The 6,822-nt window shown below is 50.1% G+C and overlaps 1 protein-coding gene across 9 annotated transcripts in view; it reads right to left on the minus strand.

Annotated features, from left to right (window-relative positions):
- NDST2 (N-deacetylase and N-sulfotransferase 2) overlaps positions 1-6,526 on the minus strand; it is a 148,891-nt gene extending 142,365 nt beyond the window's left edge. For all 9 annotated transcript variants that reach the window (XM_075505116.1, XM_075505111.1, XM_075505115.1 and 6 more), the window contains exon 1: positions 6,331-6,526. The gene's annotated coding sequence lies outside the window, so the exon portion shown is untranslated. The remainder of the gene's footprint in view (positions 1-6,330) is intronic.
- Between the last annotated feature and the right edge of the window lie 296 nt (positions 6,527-6,822).

Consider the following 6,822-nt stretch of genomic DNA (forward strand, 5'->3'; position numbering starts at 1 on the left):
AGCTTAAAAAAAAAAAAAATCTAGAGAAAAAGTGCTCTAAAGATGGGAAAGGTAGTAAAGATCAGAAGAGACAAATTCATGTAAAACAATTATCAGCGAAGGTATTAAAAATGCTACACTGCTGAAAGCAGTCCAGGATTAGGAGCAAGTTAGTGTCACTCTGGGAGGTGTTCAATTTACCTTCTGCTCAGGTATCTGTCCTGCTGACATTTTCTACATCTGGACTAACATCCTCAGTTTTCATTATATTCAGTGGAAAAACAAAAAAAAAACTTCCAGAATGTGATTCACCTCACCAAATGTGGACATCTGCTTTAGGGTGAAATGAATTGCACCCTAACATACCCTTAATATAAAGGGAACTTATATTGCCTAGCTCAGATGTGGTCACCTTAGTTGCAGATCTTTGTGCATAGTCAGATGAGTCCAACTTGCATCATCCAAGAGACGACAGAACTGACTGTTTTAAAAGCCCTTTCTGACATGAAATTTCCCATGCACTTTAAAGCACCGGGTAGGGCTAGAGAGCTAACGCAAAGCTGTTCAGTAAGACGCTCTTAAGACAAAAACAGACATTTATAAAATATTCTGGGGTTCTTCTAACCTTCCTAAAGTAAATCTCAAGTTTCCCTTCTTTTCTAAATCGATCTCTACTACTTGGAGTCTATCACAGCTAAGGCTTGTCATCCCACTGTTTCCTTTGAGGAATTTATACCAAAGTGATTGAAAATTTAAGAGTTAAGATCTGTTGAAGAGCTCTAAAAATCCACATGCAAGCTCTGATTTTACTTCAGAACTACTGCCAAGCATATTAGCATTAATTAGAGACAAGCTGAAAGACCAATAAAATATGAGGCTAATGGAATCATCTGGAACCATAAGACTAAACATGATCAAAGAAAAACAAGTTGCTCCATCACATAATCTGATGGTCCTGACACAGGAGCCTCCCAACATGAACCACTCAGAGGAATGCCATATCCTTGAAGAGTTTCTGATGCAGAAATGAAGGATGCAGGAGACTGGAGAAACAAGCAGAGGAGAAAGGGAAGGGTGCTGGGGTTGTATGCTTTCAAAGAGACTGAGCAGATGGCAGACCAGAACTGCAAAAAGAGATTAAGAAGGGATAAAATTGCCATTTTGCTGTCCCTCTTTCCTCCTTCCTTGTTGCATCAGCTATGCCAGCTCCCAAGGGAACTCCTGAATACAGAGGAAAAACATACATCAATAAATAAAAGCAGCAGTGATCCCTAGCCCCAGAGAGGGCTATGACTTGTTGGCATGTCATTTAACACATGCAGTTTCATGTCCTACTCTCTCCCCCATTGTGGAGACCCTTCCTCCCTGAGGAGGTACCTGCAAGTCCTTGTCTCCTCATGTGAGCTACAGTACTAGGACGGGAGGGTAGGAGAGGAAGGGACAGACTCTGCTGTCTCTTGCTTTACAGGGAATACCCAAGACAATCTTTTCCACTAATGCAAACCCTTCCAAAAGTTAAAAAAAAAAAGAATTCAGAATAATGCACTGCAGTGTAGGGAGAAAACCGACCAGACTAGTGCAGTACAGCTCTATTCGAATCCCACCAAAACCCTAGATCCCACTCCCTCATTCCCATCCCACACTCAAAACATGCGCCAAAGCACTGAAGATGGTAACTGCGGCATGACAAACACACAAAGCGCAGAGACCAGTGTTAAGACCTGCACAAGCCCCATACGCTGAGCAGAGGAGAAAACATGTCTCTCCTTTTCACCCTCCTTTGATTCTGGAAAAAAAAATACGAAGGTTGGTATCTAAACGCTGTTAGCTTTAATGCTTAACTTCATAATTTGTATTTACCGACAAATATTAAATTCACTTTATGGAAAGAAAGTGTGCAGTATGTTAGGCTAAGTTAAGGTGTTAACATTTCAGCCTGAGAGCAGCTGCAAGCACTGTTGATATTCAATGTCTGCAACCCCAGCAAGGAAGAACAGCTTCGGTTACGTACAGCTACAACCACGCTTGGAAGAGACAGGTATTTCTGAACGTCTTCTTGGTGGGGTTAGTACATAAGCAAGTGCTGCGTGAAGCTGTCCTTACTTATTTTGCACTATTCATTTTACTCAACAAATTCAAAAGCAGGCTGAGTCTATATATAGATAGGCTGTGACCATCCCTCTCCTTGTTTGGAGAGTTTGGGCAGCTTTAAAAACCAAGCAAACACCAATTCCCACTTCTGTGAAAACAGATCTTGTGACACTGCCCAGCATAAGCCATAAATATTTTGAGAAGATCCAAACTGCACTTTACAATCTTATCAACCCCCTTGCATTCACTGCTAGATCAGTTAGCTTACTAAAAATATTAGAGCAGGCAAGAACACGATGGAAGCTATCTTCCTGGTGCAGAAGATTAATTCATCATGCACGTCTAGAGATTTCTACTGCATTTTTAATAGGGCACATATGGATTGAGTCTAGTGATCTATATAATTTCCTTTCTGGATATGGGTCTCCATTGAAAAACAGTCCCCAAACAGCAATTGCCAGAGGCCTGAGACCTTCAAATATCACTATGCAGAAAGAACAGTTAGGGCTCTGATGTATGTACTCCAGTAAATCTTTCAGTGGCTATTTAAGACATAGCTGTGCTCCACAGCTCTGCTGGAGATTCCTGCCTCCGGAGCAGGATCAGCAAAGCAGAAAGTCTGCCTGTACCTTCGCTGCTGCACCACACAGCCTGGGATCTCAACTCCAGCGACTGAAGCAGCGGCTGAAGCAGCGGCACGTATTCCCTTCTGATTTTGCTATAATGGGAAAACCGCCAATGTAAGGGCAGGGGGCACAGCTCAAAAAAAAAAAAACCAAACAAAAAACCCCCAGCCTTTGAGACTTCCCCAGCTGATGTCAGAGCACCCAGAGATCAGGCACAAGCTGCACCAGCACCCCGTGCCTGCAGACTGTGCTGTTACAGGCCAGAGGTGAAGTGCCTCGGTGCAGGCACAATAAAATACAGAGCTTCACCTCTTTGCATTATGTTCAATTAACCAAAGCAATTGTGTTCAGGAAAGTCACAGTGAATTTTACAAAGACAGCTAATGTTGCTCTGGGCCTTCTAAAAATATGCTCCCAGCATTAGTCTTCTATCAATTCTGTGCTGCTCAAAGCCCGTCATCAGACAACAGCAGCAACTTAGATGTACTTGCATTCAATCGCAGACACTGGAAAGACAGCTAGAAAGGGAAAAATTGAACTCAAAGACCCTGCATAAGCAAGGCTAGAGAAGCAGAGACAGCAAACAGGAGCATTCACCCCAATTAATTCCAGAATCTGGGACGGACCCGGCACTCGTGCCCGGCACCGCCACCGCAGACTGCTTGTGCGCTGCTGCTGCTGCAGCATCACTGCCTTACACCCACAAACTCCACTGCAGCTGCCTGTTGAGCTGGAAATTTGATACACTGCAAAGGTTGCCGACAGCCACAGGCTGTTCCCTTGTCTATAAAATATCCTGTAATAAATTACATTACAGACTAGGGAAAAGGATTCGGAAGAGAGAGAATTAAAACACAACCTTATGAGAGCTAAATGAGACCAATTAAAAGAGATTTGCTACAAGTGCTGAGGGATTTTGACCTGAGCTGTAATCAGGGATGGATACGCATTCCTTTAAAAGAGGAAAATGAGCGGGAGATCATGTGTAAACAACTCTGCCAATTAAAATGGAACGGATTATCTTATCTATGCAGCTCTGCTCAGAGAATCGCTGCATATTCCAGATATACCACTGAGAGATCTCAGATAGGCATTTAAACCTCTGAAACAAGGCTCAGTGGTGAGCAGATATGCGTTGGTTCAGGACACATCAAGGCCTCATCTGCATTTGGGTATCTACCCCTTTTCTTTTTAAGAAATCATGGAATTATAAATGCTAACATAAAACTGGTCTCAGGCTTTTCTACCAGGTCACCTGCATGAATTCTGATGCAGACCAGACTGAAGGTTAGGCATCACAATAGTAAAACACACCTTATAGAAAAACCACGCAGCAGATAGCACCGTCGCTGCACTACTAGATACTGCTGAAAAAGACGCAGCTTGCCAGTGCACACGCTCACGTCCTGATAAAACACTCGCAGATATTATTCCATACCTTAAACAGTGATTCTCAGTTTTCTGTATCACAATCCCATTTTGCTGCCAGACGCCCCAGAACTCTCTCCTCACGGTCAGCACTACTGGAGGGCAGGCTTGGCCCCCGCTCTCCACTCTGACACCAGGCTTGAGAACCCATACCCAAGAGCAAAAGTCATTTCTGCAACTGGAGCGAAAAATTTGACATGGACAGATGTACCACTACTTCTGCTCTGTGTCCTTGCTCTGCAGCTCATTTTCACTGCTTTTTGAAACTTCCAGTACTTCCCAGTTCAAAATCATATACATACACACAAAAGAAAAAGCAGTTTTACAAGGGCTGAAAAAACCCACTGAAACAGAGGAAGAAAAGACACCACATTCGAGAAGCAGCACGGAAAATAGTATTATGGACTTATAGAAGAGCAAAAACTAAAAGGGAAGAAAGAACAAAAAGAGGAATTTGGGATGAGGAAGAAAATTTTAAAAATTTTAAAGCAGCAAGTGTACAAGACAATAACCCTATGAGATACGTACTTGTTCACAGTTGCTGACAGTGGAAAAGTTTTAGAACGTTTTACGCTGGTTGCCAGATTTGAGCACAGAGTTTTTCCACTGGCTCAGATCTGGTCTAGCAGAGTCGGGCTGCTTTTGGATCTGGCCTAGCTCTTAACACAGCGCAATCACTTCTGTGTGGCATGAAGTACAAACTAAAAAGCCTTTCTAGGTCCAATCTGCCAGGAGTTGGATTGGCAATCTCAGTGCCATGAGAACAGCTGCACTGAGAAGCCCAGTGCAGAAACACCACACAAACCCACTGCAGATGGAGTGCCTCAGGTGTCTCTGTGCAGCAGCCTGACGGGGCTCAGCTCCGGGACCACTTCCTGGTGCGAATGCAGAGCCAGCTCACATGGGCAACGTGAGCACGTGTGGGCACCCAGCCCAATAAACTCTTGGGGCTAATGCTGAGCTTGTAATTATTTCTGGCTCTCAGGGTGTCTTTGTACACAAGGTGTCCCACCGGATTGGCGCTACCTAGATTCTTCCATCATCCAAAATTTCCCAGCCCAGTTATCGTAGATAATTGAGTTGACTGCACAGAACCTGAAAAATTCATCAGAAGTTTCTAGTTTACCTTTTTGCCACAAAGGGCAAGGTTACGTTTCCTCATGAGAAATGCACACACAATTAACAACTCTGAATACTTCTTTGGCAAGACTGGTCACAAAGAATCCCAGTGTGGAGTAGGGTAACTTGTGGTCGAATTCACATATACATTTGCCCACTTCTAATTCAGGCAACACAGCGTTTATTCACTCTTGCATAAGCAAACAGGGGCGTCTCGTGCTTCATTTATCACTGTACCACTGCAAATATGTTATAATGACTAAAGGATGGGAAAAACTATAGGAACGATTCCTCACGTTCCATCAGCTTTTCCTACGTAACGTCATTTTCATCGTGTCTTCGTGCTACCACAACCCTACCCGCTGTTGGCCTCCGTTGAACACAACCCCCTAGCAGAAGTGCGTGTAGCACACGCAGTCCAGCTGTGGCCGTACGACGGGGACACGAGCATCCTCTGCCGCGCTGCGTGCCGACCTGTTCAGCAGCAGTCGACGCCGTACCAAGCAACCTTGCCGCTGGCAGCACAACGCCGTGCGGTAAACAATGCCGGAGCGAGGCCGGGAGCGCAGCTCCGGCACAGGACCGTGCGCCCAGCCGGCGGCCAGGGAAAAGGGGGCTCCGAGGGGCGGGAGCCACGGCAGAGGCGACGGGGAAGGAGTTGCTGCTCCGGACCGCGTGTCGGCGGCTCGGCGCCCACGAAGAGCAGCCGGGCAGGGCTGCAAAACCTCCGGCCCCGGGCGCCGCCGGGAGACGCGGCCGCCGTGGCGGGGCCCGGGTGCCCTCCGGGGTCGGCTCCCGGCGAGACCGCCCCCCCCCCCCGGCCGCACAGGTGGCTGCAGGGCGGACGGCGCTGCGCCTCGGGGGCGGGGGGCTGCGCCTCGGGGGCGGGGGGCTGCGCCCTCCCCGCCGCCTGCCCCAGCTCGCCGCTCCCCCCCCCCCCGGCGGCGGCCGCAGCCGCTCTCCTCCGGGCCGCCGTTCCCCGGCCGGCACACAACTTCCCCCGGCCCCACCAGCGCCGCTCGCCCTCCCCCGCCGCCCCGGGCCGCCGCCACCCCGCTGCCCTCCGCCTCCACCTCCTCCACCTCACCTGCCGCAGGGAGGCCCCGCCGGGCGGGCTGGCGTGGGCAGGGCACGGCTCCCGGAGGGCGGGCGTCCCCCGGCGCCGCGGGGAGCTCTCAGGCCGGCCGCGGCCCGCCGGCTCCCGGCCGCGGGGCGTCCCTCCGGCCGCTGGGGGAGCCGCCGCCGCCACCGCGCCGCCCGGCCGCCATCTTCCGCGCGGGGGAGGGGCGGGAGGCCCCGCCCCCCGGCCGCCTCGCGCGGGGGCCGCCGCCGCCAGGCCGGGCCGGGCCCCCCCCCGGTGGGTCGGAGCGGGACCCCGCGGGGAGGAGCGGCGCGGTTGGAGAAGCAGCCGGGAAGGGTCGGCTGAGGGCCGGGCTGCTCCCGGCCAGGAGGAGCCGCGCCGCTGCCCGCCGTTACCGAAACACGTTGCGGCGGGTTTGCCGCCCGCCCGCAAGCGCGGCCGCTCGCTGCGGTTTTGCAGCAGGGAGGCCCGGCACGCGCGGCAGCGGCGGGGCTGTGG

This window comes from Mycteria americana, chromosome 6, assembly GCF_035582795.1.
Source record: "Mycteria americana isolate JAX WOST 10 ecotype Jacksonville Zoo and Gardens chromosome 6, USCA_MyAme_1.0, whole genome shotgun sequence".
Lineage (NCBI taxonomy): Eukaryota > Metazoa > Chordata > Aves > Ciconiiformes > Ciconiidae > Mycteria > Mycteria americana.